The sequence below is a fragment of the Pleurodeles waltl genome, unplaced genomic scaffold, assembly GCF_031143425.1.
Source record: "Pleurodeles waltl isolate 20211129_DDA unplaced genomic scaffold, aPleWal1.hap1.20221129 scaffold_70, whole genome shotgun sequence".
Taxonomy (NCBI): Eukaryota; Metazoa; Chordata; class Amphibia; order Caudata; family Salamandridae; genus Pleurodeles; species Pleurodeles waltl.
In genome coordinates this window covers 1,945,395-1,964,783 of record NW_027150391.1, presented here as the reverse complement: position 1 = coordinate 1,964,783, position 19,389 = coordinate 1,945,395, and the positions used below count along the sequence as shown (strand labels likewise).

Below are 19,389 nucleotides of genomic sequence, written 5' to 3'. Positions count from 1 at the left end.
CAAAAGCAGTTACCACTCCACCTAAAATGCAAATTTGTGGTCTGATGTGACACAATGTACTTTGCAGCAGGCACATTAACCTTCTCTGCTACTTTATGAGTCAAATCTGTGACCAGGCAAAACGTAGATGTCTCCAGATAGTTTGTTAACCACCAGACTGATCATGCCCTCATTATGATCTATGAACTGTGCTGGGCAGCAAAGATCCCTGCAGCAAGTGCCTTAATGTCATAGGAGATTTTAAAATGCAGCCTCCGTGTCTCCAACTAAGTAAGCAGGAACAGATTTACTATCACATTGACTTGTGGTAAATGTCTTTGTGGCAGAGATTTTATAAAATGAATGTATAAGTTGACCGTCAGACACCGCTGTGCAATGCTCCGCCCGGTGACTCCGCTCTCTTTCCGGTTCCACCCCTCGGCCCCCGGTTTCTGGGATCCTGGAGTCAAGTGTTGCCCATTTCGGCACTGCTAGCAAGTAACCTTACATCATGGAAATATATTTATTGCTTATTTATGACGTAATAGCACAGAGTATGTAATATGTGCGTGAACCCGAGTGATACAAAGACCAAAGCTCCAACTGGTACTGCGTGATTGAAATGTACCTGGATTGAAAATAAATGCATTGGTTTGGAGATGTTCTGGGACTGACAGACACGCAGACCACGGATGAAAAGCCCCAAAGTGCCCCCGTTATTATCAGTACCTGGAATGAACAGGAGGCGGACAGTCCTGGCATATCAATGGACGCCGAGCAAGGAAACCATGTTACTTGCCACATTTAAGAAGGAATGTTATATGAAAGTATTATAGTAACATTAGTCACGTATGTAGCACACAATATTCAATAAGTAATCATCATACCCCAAGGAAACAATGTTAACCAACCTTATGTCCTGGAGTTTACATGGAGCTGTTTGAAGCAGGTGCATACCGCACTGAGCTGATAGTAACTTGCGACCTGTAGGTCACACACGGAAAGCTCTAATAAAAGCATTAACTCACTAAGGTAACGCCCCTAAACTATAAAACTGTGACCTTCGAGTTCATGTTTTGCTTTGCAGCAGGCGCATTAACCAGCTAAGCTACTGTGCCATATTCAACTCTGTCATTAGAGAACCTACGTCAGAAATCATGGATCTGGGCATCAGGTGCATTAAACCTTAGAGCTGTGTAAAGATCCATTTTGCGTGTGACCTTTTCATTTAAGGGATAAACTGGAGAGAAGGAGGCTGGACGGAGAAATAAAGAATACGAAAGAAGGAAACAATAAAAGAAAGAGAATGAAAGAATAAAAAGTGAACCCACCATCTGCCGAAACCCGGGATCGAACCAGGGACCTTTAGATCTTCAGTCTAACGCTCTCCCAACTGAGCTATTTCGGCGAATCAATCACATGTTGTGGCCAGTTGATATTGGTAAACCACGTATGTGCAGTGCGGCAGTGCATGCACACAGCAGAAGGTAATAACTGAAAGAGAATGAAACGCATGAAATTCTCGCAGGAGTGCACACAAATATATAACCAGAAGTGGGCTAGTGGCAGGTCCATGACGTCATCTTCTCTATCTCTCCGTGACGTCACTGTAGTTCAGCTGAGGGCTCTCAGGGTCCCTTTAACATCAGTCTTGCACCCTCTTAGACTGCTGCCTGCAGGAATCAATCAAAACAAACTATTGTTTGTGGTTTTGCACTTTTATATTCTCTCCCCATCTATCTGTAATTCCAACACTCAATATGTATTTTGTGCACGGACGGTGCTCCTGGTTTAAACCTCCATTGCCCGGCTCTGGCTGTACTTGGTGCAGTTAGAATGCATGCACAGCCCTGCTCTGGTTGGACTGTAAAGTTTCTGAACGGGGGGGGGGGAGCTGGCAATGAAAGGTTTGACAGTGAATGGTGGGGGGCGGTGGACTCTCAGATTGAATTGCAGATGCCCCCCCGGAGCTGGTAATGTGCAAACACAAGCGCTCCCCGGAAACGAAGCCAGGTGATAAAACCCTTGTGCACCCAATAAAGAACTTGTGTCCCGGGTCAGAGCCCCTTGAGAGAGCTTAGCTTATATAATCTACATTAACATGAAATGTTTATGAATTTAGATGAGATGATGCCGCATAGAAACTGTAGTAATAGCAATTTGCTTAAACGTGCACTTGAATTGTGACCACGAAGAGTGGCCACCAATGTTTACGCAAACTAATAATGATGACCAAAATGTTGATGTTACGATTAAATGAGCTTATATTAACATTTGCGTTTTTAAATCTGTATTGAAAACCTCATAAGCCTTAAGTTAGCATGAGCCGGAGTTTAGCTGCCTGGCTCTCATATTAAATGCATTTTTTTATTTTCCAGTGTGCTGACTGTAGGAAAGTACCATCTTGCCTGGCATGTTACCCCCATTTTTCACTGTATATATGTTGTTTTAGTTGTATGTGTCACTGGGACCCTGTTCTCCAGGGCCCCAGTGCTCATAAGTGTGCCTGAATGTGTTACCTGTGTAGAGACTAACTGTCTAACTGAGGCTCTGCTAATCAGAACCTCAGTGGTTATGCTCTCTCATTTCCAACAGGCTAGTGACCAATTTTACCAATTTACATTGGCTTACTGGAACACCCTTATAATTCCCTAGTATATGGTACTGAGGTACCCAGGGTATTGGAGTTCCAGGAGATCCCTATGGGCTGCAGCATGTCTTTTGCCACCAATAGGGAGCTCTGACAATTCTTACACAGGCCTGCCACTGCAGCCTGAGTGAAATAACGTCCACGTTATTTCACAGCTATTTTACACTGCACTTAAGTAACTTATAAGTCACCTATATGTCTAACCTTTACCTGGTAAAGGTTAGGTGCAAAGTTACTTAGTGTGAGGGCACCCTGGCACTAGCCAAGGTGCCCCCACATTGTTCAGGGCCAATTCCCCGGACTTTGTGAGTGCGGGGACACCATTACACGCGTGCACTACATATAGGTCACTACCTATATGTAGCTTCACAATGGTAACTCCGAATATGGCCATGTAACATGTCTATGATCATGGAATTGCCCCCTCTATGCCCTCCTGGCATAGTTGGCACAATCCCATGATCCCAGTGGTCTGTAGCACAGACCCTGGTACTGCCAAACTGCCTTTCCTGGGGTTTCACTGCAGCTGCTGCTGCTGCCAACCCCTCAGACAGGTTTCTGCCCTCCTGGGGTCAAGCCAGGCTTGTCCCAGGATGGCAGAACAAAGGACTTCCTCTGAGAGAGGGTGTTACACCCTCTCCCTTTTGAAAATGGTGTGAAGGCAGGGGAGGAGTAGCCTCCCCCAGCCTCTGGAAATGCTTTCTTGGGCACAGATGTGCCCAATTCTGCATAAGCCAGTCTACACCGGTTCAGAGGACCCCTTAGCCCCTGCTCTGGCGCGAAACTGGACAAAGGAAAGGGGAGTGACCACTCCCCTGACCTGCACCTCCCCTGGGAGGTGTCCAGAGCTCCTCCAGTGTGCTCCAGACCTCTGCCATCCTGGAAACAGAGGTGCTGCTGGCACACTGGACTGCTCTGAGTGGCCAGTGCCACCAGGTGACGTCAGAGACTCCTTCTGATAGGCTCCTTCAGGTGTTGCTAGCCTATCCTCTCTCCTAGGTAGCCAAACCCTCTTTTCTGGCTATTTAGGGTCTCTGTCTCTGGGGAAACTTTAGATAACGAATGCAAGAGCTCATCAGAGTTCCTCTGCATCTCTCTCTTCACCTTCTGCCAAGGAATCGACTGCTGACCGCGCTGGAAGCCTGCAAACCTGCAACATAGTAGCAAAGACGACTACTGCAACTCTGTAACGCTGATCCTGCCGCCTTCTCGACTGTTTTCCTGGTGGTGCATGCTGTGGGGGTAGTCTGCCTCCTCTCTGCACTAGAAGCTCCGAAGAAATCTCCCGTGGGTCGACGGAATCTTCCCCCTGCAACCGCAGGCACCAAAAAGCTGCATTACCGTCTCCTTGGGTCTCCTCTCAGCACGACGAGCGAGGTCCCTCGAATCCAGCAACTGTGTCCAAGTGACCCTCACAGTCCAGTGACTCTTCAGTCCAAGTTTGGTGGAGGTAGGTCCTTGCCTCCCCACGCCAGACTGCATTGCTGGGAACCGTGACTTTTGCAGCTACTCCGGCCCCTGTGCACTTCCGGTGGAAATCCTTTGTTCACAGCTAAGCCTGGGTCCACGGCACTCTAACCTGCATTGCACGACTTTCTAAGTTGGTCTCCGGCGACGTGGGACTCCTTTGTGTAACTTCGGGTGAGCACCATTTCACGCATCCTTGTAGTGCCTGTTTCTGGCACTTCTCTGGGTGCTACCTGCTGCTGAGAGGGCTCCTTGTCTTGCTCGATGTTCCCTCTCTCTCCTGACGCAATTTGCGACACTGTGGTCCTTCCTGGGCCACAGCAGCATCCAAAAACGCTTAACGCACGATTTGCAGCTAGCAAGGCTTGTTGGCAGTCTTTCGGTGGGAAAACACTTCTGCACAACTCTCCACAGCGTGTGAGATTTGTCCTCCAAAGGGAACGTCTCTAGCCCTTGTCGTTCCTGCAGAAACCTCAGCTTCTTCTGTCCAGTAGACATTGCACCCACAGCTGGCATTTCCTGGGCATCTTCCCATCTCCGACTTGCTTGTGACTTTTGGACTTGGTCCCCTTGTTCCACAGGTACCCTCGACTGGAAATCCATCGTTGTTGCATTGCTGGTATGTGTCTTTCCTGCAGTATTCCTCTATCACGACTTCTTTGTCCTTGGGGAACTTCAGTGCACTTGGCACTCACTTTTCAGGGTCTTGGGGTGGGCTATTTTTCTAACCCTCACTATTTTCTAATAGTCCCAGCGACCCTCTACAAGGTCACATAGGTTTGGGGTCCATTCGTGGTTCGCATTCCACTTTTGGAGTATATGGTTTGTGTTGCCCCTATCCCTATGTGTCCCCATTGCATCCTACTGTAACTATACATTGTTTGCACTGTTTTCTAAGACTATACTGCATATTTTTGGTACTGTGTACATATATCTTGTGTATATTTCCTATCCTCTCACTGAGGGTACACTCTGAGATACTTTGGCATATTGTCATAAAAATAAAGTACCTTTATTTTTAGTGTAACTGTGTATTGTGTTTTCTTATGATATTGTGCAAGTGACACTAGTGGTACTGTAGGAGCTTCACTCGTCTCCTAGTTCAGCCTAAGCTGCTCTGCTAAGCTACCATTATCTATCAGCCTATGCTGCTAGACACCCTATACACTAATAAGGGATAACTGGGCCTGGTGCAAGGTGCAAGTACCCCTTGGTATTCACCACAAGCCAGTCCAGCCTCCTACATTGGTTGTGCAGCAGTGGGATAAGTGCTTTGAGACTACTTACCACTCTTCTCATTGTACTTTTCATAAGAGAAAAATATACAAAACAAGTTCAGTGTGTGTACACATAGCTAAAAAGTTTTGCATTTCCTCTTTTCACTCTTTTCTAAAGTGCTGAAAAGTACTTCTAAACTTTCAAAAAGTTCTTAAAAGTTTAAAAAGTTTTTCTGTCTTTCCAAAAAGTTCTTAAAACTTTTTTCTCTTTTTCTATCACTTTAACTCTCTCTAAAAATGTCTGGCACAGGCCAAAAGGTTGACCTGTCTAAGATTGCATATGATCACCTTAGCTGGAAAGGAGCAAGGAGTCTCTGTGTAGAGAGAGGTTTGAGTGTAGGGAAGAATCCTTCCTTGGAATTGTTACTTAACATGCTTAGAGAACAAGATAAGGCTAAAAGTGCCCCATCTGTTGAAAAAGTAGCTAATGGTTCCCAATCCGATCCAGGGACTCCCCCAGGAAAAGGTTCAGGAAAGAAACTTCTTAGCCTGCCCATTACTAGACAGTCTAGCATAGTTGGTACTGAGGTGGAGTCACATCATACAGATGATGTGCTCTCACATTACACTGTCAGCCAAGCTGTTAGGGTGCCCTCTGTAAGGGACAGCTCTCCTTCTGTTCATTCCCATCATACCTCTGTATCTAGAAATGTCCCTCCCACCAACCCTGATGACAGATTGTTAGAAAGGGAACTCAATAAGTTGAGGGTGGAACAAACCAGACTGAAGCTTAAAAAGCAACAGCTGGATTTGGATTGACAGTCTTTAGAACTAGAGAAGGAAAGACAGAAGTTGGGTTTAGAAACCCATGGTGGCAGCAGCAGTATTCCCCATAGTCATCCTGCAAAAGAGCATGATTCCAGGAATCTGCATAAGATAGTTCCCCTTTATAAGGAGGGGGATGACATTAACAAGTGGTTTGCTGCACTTGAGAGGGCCTGTGTTGTACAGGATGTCCCTCAAAGGCAGTGGGCTGCTATCCTATGGCTATCATTTAGTGGAAAAGGTAGGGATAGGCTCCTTACTGTGAAAGAAAGTGATGCCAATAATTTTACAGTACTTAAGAATGCACTCCTGGATGGTTATGGCTTAACCACTGAACAATACAGGATAAAGTTCAGAGAGACCAAAAAGGAGTCTTCACAAGACTGGGTTGATTTCATTGACCATTCAGTGAAGGCCTTGGAGGGGTGGTTACATGGCAGTAAAGTTACTGATTATGACAGCCTGTATAACTTGATCCTGAGAGAGCATATTCTTAATAATTGTGTGTCTGATTTGTTGCACCAGTACTTGGTGGACTCTGATCTGACCTCTCCCCAAGAATTGGGAAAGAAGGCAGACAAATGGGTCAGAACAAGGGTGAACAGAAAAGTTCATACAGAGGGTGACAAAGATGGCAACAAAAAGAAGGATGGTAAGTCTTCTGACAAGGGTGGGGACAAATCTAAAAATGAGTCTTCATCAGGCCCACAAAAACACTCTGGTGGGGGTGGTGGGCCCAAATCCTCTTTTAATCAAAACAAAGAAAAGAAACCATGGTGCTATTTATGTAAAGTAAAAGGCCATTGGACAACAGATCCCAGTTGTCCAAAGAAAAGCAAAAAGCCTCCTACCACTACAACCCCTACTGCTACACCTAGTGTCCCTACTAATAGCAGTGGTGGTGGGAGCAAACCTACTAATAGCCAATCCAAGGGAGTAGCTGGGCTCACTTTTGGTAACTTAGTTGGGGTTGGTCTTGTTAGGGAGACCACAGAGGCTGTGTTAGTCTCTGAGGGGGCTATTGATTTAGCCACCTTAGTTGCTTGTCCCCTTAATATGGATAAGTACAAGCAGCTACCCCTAATAAATGGTGTTGAGGTTCAGGCCTACAGGGACACTGGTGCCAGTGTGACTATGGTCATAGAGAAACTGGTCAACCCTGAACAACACCTACGTGGTCACCAGTACCAAGTAACCGATGCTCACAACAACACACTTAGCCACCCCATGGCTGTTGTAAATCTCAACTGGGGGGGGGGGTTACTGGTCCAAAGAAAGTTGTGGTAGCCACAGATTTACCTGTAGACTGTCTACTAGGAAATGATTTGGAGACATCAGCATGGTCAGATGTGGAGTTGGAGGCCCATGCAGCAATGCTGGGCATCCCAGGGCATATTTTTGCTTTAACCAGGGCTCAGGCCAAAAAGGAAAAAGGACAGGGAAGCTTGGATCCTGGAACAATGGACCAAGTGCTCCCTAAAGCTAGGGCTAGTAGAAGCAAACCACATCCTACTATCCATCCCTCTACAGTGGATTCAACTTCTGAGGAAGAAGAATTCCCTCCCTGTGCAGAACCTACACCAGAGGAGCTTGAAGCAGACACTGCTGAGCTTTTGGGTGAAGGGGGCCTGCCAGGGAGGAGCTGAGTGTGGCACAGCAAACCTGTCCCACATTAGAGGGTCTGAGACAGCAAGCTGTCAAACAGGCTAATGGGGATGTCAGTGACTCTCACAGAGTTTACTGGGAGGACAACCTCTTGTACACTGAGGCAAGGGATCCTAAACCTGGAGCTGCCAGGAGATTAGTGATTCCTCAGGAGTACAGAAAGTTCCTCCTAACTCTTGCCCACGACATTCCCCTAGCTGGGCATCTGGGACAAATGAAAACTTGGGACAGGCTTGTTCCCTTGTTTCATTGGCCTAGAATGTCTGAGGACACAAAAGATTTTTGTAAGTCCTGTGAAACCTGTCAAGCCAGTGGCAAAACAGGTGGCACCCCAAAGGCACCCCTTATTCCACTGCCTGTGGTTGGGGTTCCCTTTGAAAGGGTAGGGGTTGACATAGTTGGCCCCCTTGACCCTCCTACTGCTTCAGGCAATAGGTTTATCTTAGTGGTAGTGGACCATGGCACAAGATATCCTGAAGCTATTCCTTTAAGGACCACTACAGCTCCTGCAGTGGCAAAGGCCCTCCTGGGAATATTTTCCAGGGTGGGCTTCCCAAAGGAAGTAGTATCAGACAGGGGAAGCAATTTCATGTCTGCATACTTAAAGGCCATGTGGAAGGAGTGTGGTGTAACTTATAAATTCACTACGCCCTATCATCCACAAACAAATGGAATGGTGGAGAGATTTAACAAAACTCTCAAAGGCATGATTATGGGTCTCCCTGAAAAACTCTGCAGGAGATGGGATATCCTTCTACCATGCCTCCTTTTTGCCTACAGAGAGGTACCCCAGAAAGGAGTGGGCTTCAGCCCCTTTGAACTTCTTTTTGGTCACCCTGTTAGGGGTCCACTCACACTTGTCAAGGAGGGTTGGGAACAACCTTTAAAAGCTCCAAAACAAGATATTGTGGATTATGTACTTGGCCTCAGATCAAGGATGGCTGAGTATATGAAAAAGGCCAGTAAAAACCTTCAGGCCAGCCAAGAGCTCCAGAAGCAATGGCATGACCAGAAGGCAGTTTTGGTTCAGTACAAACCAGGGCGGAAAGTGTGGGTCTTGGAGCCTGTGGCCCCAAGAGCACTCCAAGATAAATGGAGTGGACCCCACACAATTGTTGAGAAAAAGGGTGAAGTCACCTATTTAGTTGACTTAGGCACTGCCAGGAGTCCCCTTAGGGTGCTCCATGTCAACCGCCTGAAACCCTACTATGACAGGGCTGATCTCACCCTGCTCAAGGCAACTGATGAGGGACAGGAAGAAGACAGTGATCCTCTACCTGATCTCTTCTCTTCCACAGAACAAGATGCTCTTGTGGAAGGTGTAGTTTTGGCTGATTGTCTTACTGCTGAGCAGAAAGACCATTGCATAAATCTCCTAGATCAATTCTCTGAACTCTTCTCTACTGTGCCAGGTACCACTTCTTGGTGTGAGCACACTATAGATACTGGAGACAGCTTGCCTGTCAAAAGTAAGATCTATAGGCAGCCTGACCATGTCAGGGACTGCATAAAGCAAGAGGTGCAGAAAATGTTAGAACTAGGAGTGGTTGAGCACTCTGAAAGTCCATGGGCTTCTCCTGTGGTACTTGTACCAAAACCCCATTCCAAAGATGGAAAGAAGGAAATGCGGTTTTGTGTAGACTATAGAGGTCTCAACCTGGTAACCAAAACTGATGCTCACCCTATACCCAGGGCAGATGAGCTCATAGATACACTGGCATCTGCCAAGTATCTAAGCACTTTTGATTTGACTGCAGGGTATTGGCAGATCAAATTATCAGAAGATGCTAAACCTAAAACAGCATTTTCAACCATTGGAGGACATTACCAGTTCACTGTAATGCCTTTTTGGTTGAAAAATGCACCTGCCACTTTTCAGAGGTTGGTGAACACAGTCCTGCAAGGGCTGGAAGCTTTCAGTGCAGCATATCTGGACGATATAGCTGTCTTTACCTCCAGCTGCGATGATCACCTGGTCCACCTATGGAAAGTTTTGGAGGCCCTGCAAAAGGCAGGCCTCACTATCAAGGCTTCAAAGTGCCAGATAGGGCAGGGTAAGGTGGTTTATCTGGGACACCTTGTTGGTGGGGAACAGATTGCACCACTACAGGGGAAAATCCAAACAATTATTGATTGGGTTCCCCCTACCAGACAGACCCAAGTGAGAGCCTTCCTAGGCCTCACTGGGTATTACAGGAGGTTCATTAAGAACTATGGCTCCATGGCAGCCCCTCTTAATGACCTCACATCCAAGAAGATGCCTAAAAAGGTATTATGGACAGCAAACTGTCAGAAAGCTTTTGAGGAGCTGAAGCAGGCCATGTGCTCTGCACCTGTCCTGAAAAGCCCTTGTTACTCTAAAAAATTCTATGTCCAAACTGATGCATCTGAATTAGGAGTAGGGGCAGTCCTATCGCAACTTAATTCTGAGGGCCAGGATCAACCTGTTGCTTTTATTAGTAGGAGGTTGACCCCTAGAGAAAAGCGTTGGTCTGCCATTGAGAGGGAGGCCTTTGCTGTGGTCTGGGCACTGAAGAAGTTGAGGCCATACCCGTTTGGCACTCACTTCATTGTTCAGACAGACCACAAACCTCTACTTTGGCTAAAACAAATGAAAGGTGAAAATCCTAAATTGTTGAGGTGGTCCATATCCCTACAGGGAATGGACTATACAGTGGAACATAGACCTGGGAGTAGCCACTCCAATGCAGATGGACTCTCCAGATATTTCCACTTAGACAATGAAGACCCATCAGGGAATGACTAGTCTTATTGTCCTTCGTTTGGGGGGGGGGGTTGTGTAGGAAAGTACCATCTTGCCTGGCATGTTACCCCCATTTTTCACTGTATATATGTTGTTTTAGTTGTATGCGTCACTGGGACCCTGTTCTCCAGGGCCCCAGTGCTCATAAGTGTGCCTGAATGTGTTACCTGTTTAGTGACTAACTGTCTCACTGAGGCTCTGCTAATCAGAACCTCAGTGGTTATGCTCTCTCATTTCTTTCAAATTATCACTAACAGGCTAGTGACCAATTTTACCAATTTACATTGGCTTACTGGAACACCCTTATAATTCCCTAGTATATGGTACTGAAGTACCCAGGGTATTGGGGTTCCAGGAGATCCCTATGGGCTGAGGCATTTCTTTTGCCACCCATAGGGAGCGCTGACAATTCTTACACAGGCCTGCCACTGCAGCCTGAGTGAAATAACGTCCACGTTATTTCACAGCCATTTTACACTGCACTTAAGTAACTTATAAGTCACCTATATGTCTAACCTTTACCTGGTAAAGGTTAGGTGCAAAGTTACTTAGTGTGAGGGCACCCTGGCACTAGCCAAGGTGCCCCCACATTGTTCAGGGCCAATTCCCGGGACTTTGTGAGTGCGGGGACACCATTACACGCGTGCACTACATATAGGTCACTACCTATATGTAGCTTCACAATGGTAACTCCGAATATGGCCATGTAACATGTCTATGATCATGGAATTGCCCCCTCTATGCCATCCTGGCATAGTTGGCACAATCCCATGATCCCAGTGGTCTGTAGCACAGACCCTGGTACTCCAAAACTGCCTTTCCTGGGGTTTCACTGCAGCTGCTGCTGCTGCCAACCCCTCAGACAGGTTTCTGCCCTCCTGGGGTCAAGCCAGGCTTGTCCCAGGATGGTAGAACAAAGGACTTCCTCTGAGAGAGGGTGTTACACCCTCTCCCTTTGGAAAATGGTGTGAAGTCAGGGGAGGAGTAGCCTCCCCCAGCCTCTGGAAATGCTTTCTTGGGCACAGATGTGCCCAATTCTGCATAAGCCAGTCTACACCGGTTCAGGGGACCCCTTAGCCCTGCTCTGGCGCGAAACTGGACAAAGGAAAGGGGAGTGACCACTCCCCTGACCTGCACCTCCCCTGGGAGGTTCCAGAGCTCCTCCAGTGTGCTCCAGACCTCTGCCATCCTGGAAACAGAGGTGCTGCTGGCACACTGGACTGCTCTGAGTGGCCAGTGCCACCAGGTGACGTCAGAGACTCCTTCTGATAGGCTCCTTCAGGTGTTGCTAGCCTATCCTCTCTCCTAGGTAGCCAAACCCTCTTTTCTGGCTATTTAGGGTCTCTGTCTCTGGGGAAACTTTAGATAACGAATGCAAGAGCTCATCAGAGTTCCTCTGCATCTCTCTCTTCACCTTCTGCCAAGGAATCGACTGCTGACCGCACTGGAAGCCTGCAAACCTGCAACAAAGTAGCAAAGACGACTACTGCAACTCTGTAACGCTGATCCTGCCACCTTCTCGACTGTTTTCCTGGTGGTGCATGCTGTGGGGGTAGTCTGCCTCCTCTCTGCACTAGAAGCTCCGAAGAAATCTCCTGTGGGTCGACAGAATCTTCCCCCTGCAACTGCAGGCACCAAAAAGCTGCATTACCGGTCCCTTGGGTCTCCTCTCAGCATGACGAGCGAGGTCCCTCGAATCCAGCAACTGTGTCCAAGTGACCCTCACAGTCCAGTGACTCTTCAGTCCAATTTTGGTGGAGGTAAGTCCTTGCCTCCCCACGCCAAACTGCATTGCTGGGAACCGCGACTTTTGCAGCTACTCCGGCCCCTGTGCACTTCCGGCGGAAATCCTTTGTGCACAGCCAAGCCTGGGTCCACGGCACTCTAACCTGCATTGCACAACTTTCTAAGTTGGTCTCCGGTGACGTGGGACTCCTTTGTGTAACTTCGGGTGAGCACCGTTTCACACATCCTCGTAGTGCCTGTTTCTGGCACTTCTCCGGGTGCTACCTGCTGCTGAGAGGGCTCCTTGTCTTGCTCGACATCCCCTCTCTCTCCTAACGCAATTTGTGACATCCTGGTCCTTCCTGGGCTACAGCAGCATCCAAAAACGCTTACTGCACCATTTGCAGCTAGCAAGGCTTGTTGGCAGTCTTTCGGCAGGAAAACACTTCTGTACGACTCTCCACAGCGTGAGGGATCCGTCCTCCAAAGGGGAAGTCTCTAGCCCTTGTCGTTCCTGCAGTAACCTCAGCTTCTTCTGTCCAGTAGAAGCTTCTTTGCACCCACCGCTGGCATTTCCTGGGCATCTGCCCATCTCCGACTTGCTTGTGACTTTTGGACTTGGTCCCCTTGTTCCACAGGTACCCTCGACTGGAAATCCATTGTTGTTGCATTGCTGGTTTGTGTTTTTCCTGCAGTATTCCTCTATCACGACTTCTTTGTCCTTGGGGGAACTTCAGTGCACTTGGCACTCACTTTTCAGGGTTTTGGGGTGGGCTATTTTTCTAACCCTCACTATTTTCTAATAGTCCCAGCGACCCTCTACAAGGTCACATAGGTTTGGGGTCCATTCGTGGTTCGCATTCCACTTTTGGAGTATATGGTTTGTGTTGCCCCTATCCCTATGTGTCCCCATTGCATCCTATTGTAACTATATATTGTTTGCACTGTTTTCTAAGACTATACTGCATAGTTTTGGTACTGTGTACATATATCTTGTGTATATTTCCTATCCTCTCACTGAGGGTACACTCTGAGATACTTTGGCATATTGTCATAAAAATAAAGTACCTTTATTTTTAGTATAACTGTGTATTGTGTTTTCTTATGATATTGTGCAAGTGACACTAGTGGTACTGTAGGAGCTTCACTCGTCTCCTAGTTCAGCCTAAGCTGCTCTGCTAAGCTACCATTATCTATCAGCCTATGCTGCTAGACACCCTATACACTAATAAGGGATAACTGGGCCTGGTGCAAGGTGCCCCTTGGTACTCACCACAAGCCAGTCCAGCCTCCTACACTGACTCACAAGGGGCCATGACCCCGCTCGTTCATTTACTTCGAACTTGGAAGATGAATGTAGCCGTGTAGATCTGTTTCTCCCTGTTTCCCATCGTCGGGAAGACAATGGAATTGCTGACCAAAAGATGTGCAAAAAATTACAAGGGAATGAAGTCACAGGATGTGCCACCTCTGAAGACGTCAATTATGAAGACCAATCAAAGACTTGTAAACCAATATGGGGTGAAGATTAGGATTACTTAATGTACTTTCTGATAGGTTAAAGATAGTTGGGTATAGTAAATGTCCAATAGAATTTTGGGGGAATGTACCACGGAAAAGGGATAAAAACCCATGTCACAGAGAGGTCATTTAGGCGGGTTAGGGAATGCTGTTGATTTTATCCAGAAACTCTGTCACTCTGTTTGGTGACTTGAGATTTTATTAAAACCATCCTCACCCTTAGACTGCCCATTTACACTTTCCTCCTTATGAGGGAAGTGCCCCTTTTGTCCCTTAGCTGAGTTCTGACTGATGGTTATTTGACTGATGTCCTGAAGACGAAGACTGAACCTGTGCGCTGACCTAATCTTTGGAGGGTAACTATGACAATGCAATTGTAACTTGTCTGTTTGCTTTTCCTTTCTAGGTACCAACTGCTTACTTTTGACAGAGACCTTAGCTAAATGTTTTCCAAATTGGTGTTCAAAATTGTTTTGCATGAAGCCCAACATGCGAATGCTAATCAGTGGTTAGTACAGGTGTTCACCTAAACTGACGCAAATAGACAAAAAACCGAGACTATGCTTTGTTGAACTGACGCAATATTGACACTCTGCAAAACTTTATCTATGTTCACGCCGTGTTATATTCTGATGTTTGTGATTCTCGCATTTATGAAATCTTATCAAAGTTGCCATATCGTGACTATGCTATTATGTTTCTTGTTGTTGAGATTAACGCATTTGCTTCTAGATTGTAATTAATAGGGAATAAAATTCATAAAATTCTACTAAACTGGTGTGGTTATTCATGGCTGAAAGGTGATGGTAGCGTTTTGAATTGATTAATGACTTTGACTAAAGTGAAATGCATTGTCGTGATAAATATTGATGACATTATTGATGTATTGATTGATATATTGATTAGCTATCTCGTCCTACGGTGTCTCTCAACTGGGTCAAAGGATTCATTGGCCTAAAACGAGTCCTAAACTATAAAACTGTGACCTTCGAGTTCATGTTTTGCTTTGCAGCAGGCGCATTAACCAGCTAAGCTACTGTGCCATATTCAACTCTGTCATTAGAGAACCTACGTCAGAAATCATGGATCTGGGCATCAGGTGCATTAAACCTTAGAGCTGTGTAAAAATCCATCTTGCGTGTGACCTTTTCATTTAAGGGATAAATTGGAGAGAAGGAGGCTGAACGGAGAAAGAAAGAATACGAAAGAAGGAAACAATAAAAGAAAGAGAATGAAAGAATAAAAAGTGAACCCACCATCTGCCGAAACCCGGGATCGAACCAGGGACCTTTAGATCTTCAGTCTAACGCTCTCCCAACTGAGCTATTTCGGCGAGTAAATCACATTTTGTGGCCAGTTGATATTGGTGACCCACGTATGTGAAGTGTGGCAGTGCATGCACACAACAGAAGGTGATAACTGAAAGAGAATGAAACGCATGAAATTCTCGCAGGAGTGCACACAAATATATAACCAGAAGTGGGCTAGTGGCAGGTCCATGACGTCATCTTCTCTATCTCTCCGTGACGTCACTGTAGTTCAGCTGAGGGCTCTCAGGGTCCCTTTAACATCAGTCTTGCACCCTCTTAGACTGCTGCCAGCAGTTATCAATCAAAACAAACTATTGTTTGTGGTTTTGCACTTTTATATTCTCTCCCCATCTATCTGTAATTCCAACACTTAATATGTATTTTTTGCATGAGCGGTGCTCCTGGTTTAAACCTCCATTGCCCGGCTCTGGCTGTACTTGGTGCAGTTAGAATGCATGCACAGCCCTGCTCTGGGTGGAATGTAGAGGGGTGGGGGCAATGAAAGGTTTGACAGTGAATGGTGGGGGGCGGTGGCCTCTCAGATTGAATTGCAGATGCCCCCCCGGAGCTGGTAATGTGCAAACACAAGCGCTCCCCGGAAACGAAGCCAGGTGACAAAACCCTCGTGCACCCAATAAAGAACTTGTGTCCCGGGTCAGAGCCCCCCATGCAAACAGCGCCCCCCAGCCGCCGTGTGATGAGACTGCAGCAAACACAACAGGCTGTCTGGAGGGACCCAGAATGGTTTGTTTTCTTTCAGTTTGAAACTAGTTGTTTGCTGGTTATTTTGTAGCCACACACGAAAAACACAGGGAGCTTTTTAAAGCTTTAGAGCCATTTTGGCGTCGATGATTTAATGAGCCGACGGTGGCCAGAGCTATGTCCCTCCAGACTGGAAAGTAACAGGATGTCTGTGGCAATAACAAGGGCTCCCGACCTTAACTCGACTACATTGCTGTGGGAGCAGGGACTGAGTGACACACTCTAGAGCAGGAGGGGGAGGGTCACATGATCCGTCACTTTCTCCCTGCAGTGAAACTTCCGTCTGGAGTGACACCTTCAGCCGGTTCCATGGTGTAATGGTCAGCACTCTGGACTCTGAATCCAGCGATCCGAGTTCAAATCTCGGTGGGACCTGAGGGTTTTGTTTCTTTGTCAATAAAATGTACTTTACACCATTTCAGTCTTGACAATGATCAGCAAATAGCAGCGCTGTTCATGTGTCACTTGTCTATTTCTAATCACTCGACATCCTGTTTAAACGGAGGGTTTTATGGAGAGTCGTGTGAAGACCCTCTGTAGCCCCCCGTGTGTGATTTGAGACGATATCGATTGCTTTTGTGGTTAATCAGGGGTTTCTGTTTTCTGGTCGTTTCTCCTTTTAAACAATATATAAAAATGTAATACGCTGCCAACCAGTTCTCTTCCCGTCTTGACCCCCAGTTAGGACTTGTTAGCATTAAACACCGGGATGCTCGGCCCTCTGACTCCCAAACAAGCGCCTCCTTATTCAGTCACATCAGTGCTTCCTAGAGTACAACTGGGTGCAAGCGGTGGCAGAGTAACATCAAAGCGCCCTGCTGGGCTCTTGATGTGTTTATAAATATTGTTACGGCCACTGGTATTACGCCTCAGGGTAAGGTCAAATTATGCGGCACGGTTGATGAAATAATACAGCAAGAAAAGGCAAATTATGTGGCATAGTGCAGCATATTTTCTAATAAGATTAGCTCATTATTTTGTCATTTTTACACTTGTTAACACTGTATGGGCAAATGTTGCACCTCATTAGTACCAGTTTAACACCGAGACTTAGCAATAAGCAACAGAAAGGAGACCAGTCACCTTTGCAAAATGCCTTTAACTACCAACACGTGTTACTGCATTCGTAGTAACTTTTGAACCGTTTAAGATAGAAATCAATTTTGTTTTTTTGTTAAAATCTGCAGATTATGCAGCCGATGATGGATTATGTGGCGAATGCATAAAATCCTCAATTTTGCAAAAAACACAGGGTTCATGCAATCGCATAATTTCAGTGGCCCTGGATACGGCAGAGCCAGTTCATCCACTGAAAGAGCTTTGCAAGCAGTCTCACACTCAGGGACCAGCTTGGTAAGATTGGGGTGGGGGTCGTGACCTTCAGGTTTTCCACCAGTCACACTGGCCTTATGATGTTAAAATGCATTACAAGACAAGCAGGTTACATGAGAGGAGCCCAAGGGACAGTAAACAGGGAGAGGAATGTGGACTGGTAGGAGAACAAAGTGAGCAAAAGCACAATATTTTGTGGAAAAAAAAACAACAACATTGTGAGGACTTTTAAAATAGAGAGAGAGTGTGTGTTTATTTGTCTGTGTGTATCTAAACATTCCTGGTGAAATCCGACAGACACTTCACCATACTTGGGTGAAAGCTCCTTTACCCAACTATTTAGCAGAAAATACATTTATTAGGGGGGTGTAACACCCCAAACACCGTCCGAAAGCTATGCCGCTGCTAGAATAGGTTTAGATAGATTCAGGCAAATTATTTGTCTTTCATGGTTTATAATTTCATCTACTTTCACATTACCTTCTTCCTCTGTTCGCACTTCTTCACCTTTCTTCTCCCCCACTCTCTGTACTCTGCCCGCGCCCAGGGCCGGGAACCAAATCCAACTCGGACAAAAATGTTCATCTCAGCCCACTCCCTTCATCCGCCTCTCTCATACATTCATCCTCATCTCTCGCCTTCTCGCTGCCCTATTCTACCTTCTCTCTATCCTCAACACTCATTCTCCTTCTGCTACCCTCATCTTTATTTCTATTTCCTCCTCTCTCTCTGTCTCTCTACTTATGATCCCGCTGTGACGAGGGTTACCACCTCTCTTAGAGAAAAATACCAGCTTTTTATTTACGTGTTGCTGTTGTGAAACAGTCAAGAGCTGTTAGGTGAAAAATAAGAAGTGTACAAGTGTCAGGATTCCTTTCTAACAGGCAAATATCTCTCTACTTGTTATACAATTCTCAAACACTTTTTGATTTGATTTCTTTATCTGTTTGCAGTTTTAGGTTTATGTTTCATAGATGAAAAAAATACCAGATGTCTGTTTTTTGCATCATATTTACTGGTCTACACTTGGAAATACCGGGCAGGTCTTCACAAAAGCAGCCAGGTGGCAACTCTAGCTGTGCCTGCTGCAATAAATCACAGGGGGGCGGGGGGAGGAGTGCAAGTACTCACTATATAGAAGTGCAAGTACTCACTATTTAGAGTGCTCTTGAGAAGTGCTGGTACTCTCTCATTAAATGTATTGTAGGAGTGCTGAGAAGTGCAGGTACTCTCCATTTCAAATTGGAGAAGTGCAGGTACTCAGTACCAGAAAGTACCTGCCCTTTTAAAGCACTGCACAGAAGTACCGGTGACCATGGAACTTTAGAAAATGGTGTCCAAAGGTTCTGTCTCCTCCCCAGTGCAAAATGCCCCATGATAAATGCCCACACCCGTCCTTCTCCCTCTTCAGATTGGCACTGCCTTCCTGCCTTCCTTTCTCCCCTCTCTTCCTTATTTAACTTCCTTTGTAACACTTTTTTCTCCCTTCCTCCTTCTCTTCCTCCTCTGTACTTGCCTCACTCACATCCTTGCTGATTCTCTCCTTCCTTCCATCCCCTGTGATGACTCTCCTCTTCATTTTACCAGTAGCGGCTGCTGCCAGGAAGGGGAGGGGGGAAGCGCGCAGCACGGGGAACCAGTAAATTAAAGAAAACGTACCTGCTGCATCAGTGTTCTACCGCTCCCACCGCCTCGATTCTTCTTGTCTTCTTCCTCACCTCCCCATCCGATCCCGACGCTTCTGTCATGCTGTTACTAGCATGAGAGAAGTGACAGGATTGGCCTGAGCGGACAGAAATGCCGGTCAGGAAGGGAATTGGAGCCTGCCCTGGGTCTGCAGCACAGCCGGGTGGAGAGTTCTAAGTGCGCATGTCAGTTTGGCCAGTCTCGAACGGAAGCCAAACTGACATGACCACTTAGAAGTGCACATACCACTCCTGGTGACATGGGGGTGGCTGGCCTCATCGGACCCTCACTTAGTAAAAAAATGAAGTGATAATAAAATACTTTTATTCTCATTTTTGTTTTTTCTGTTTCAGCAGCGGGTGATGCTCCTCTGCCATAGCGGAGGGGCCGCCCCTGCATGGGACAGGCAGTCACTGCAAACAATGTTTGGGCCCAGGTAACGCCGTCCACTGGGATGCAGAAGCACTTACAGAGTAACAGCGTAAC

At 46.5% G+C, this 19,389-nt stretch overlaps 3 non-coding genes across 3 annotated transcripts; 1 reads left to right on the top strand and 2 right to left on the bottom strand.

The window, feature by feature from the left end:
- Positions 1-1,314: 1,314 nt before the first annotated feature.
- On the bottom strand, positions 1,315-1,387 carry TRNAF-GAA (transfer RNA phenylalanine (anticodon GAA)). The gene has a single exon. It is a non-coding gene; the product is annotated as a tRNA-Phe (tRNA).
- A 13,686-nt stretch (positions 1,388-15,073) lies between these two features.
- TRNAF-GAA (transfer RNA phenylalanine (anticodon GAA)) lies at positions 15,074-15,146 on the bottom strand. The gene has a single exon. It is a non-coding gene; the product is annotated as a tRNA-Phe (tRNA).
- A 1,042-nt stretch (positions 15,147-16,188) lies between these two features.
- On the top strand, positions 16,189-16,260 carry TRNAQ-CUG (transfer RNA glutamine (anticodon CUG)). Its single transcript has one exon. It is a non-coding gene; the product is annotated as a tRNA-Gln (tRNA).
- Positions 16,261-19,389: the final 3,129 nt, after the last annotated feature.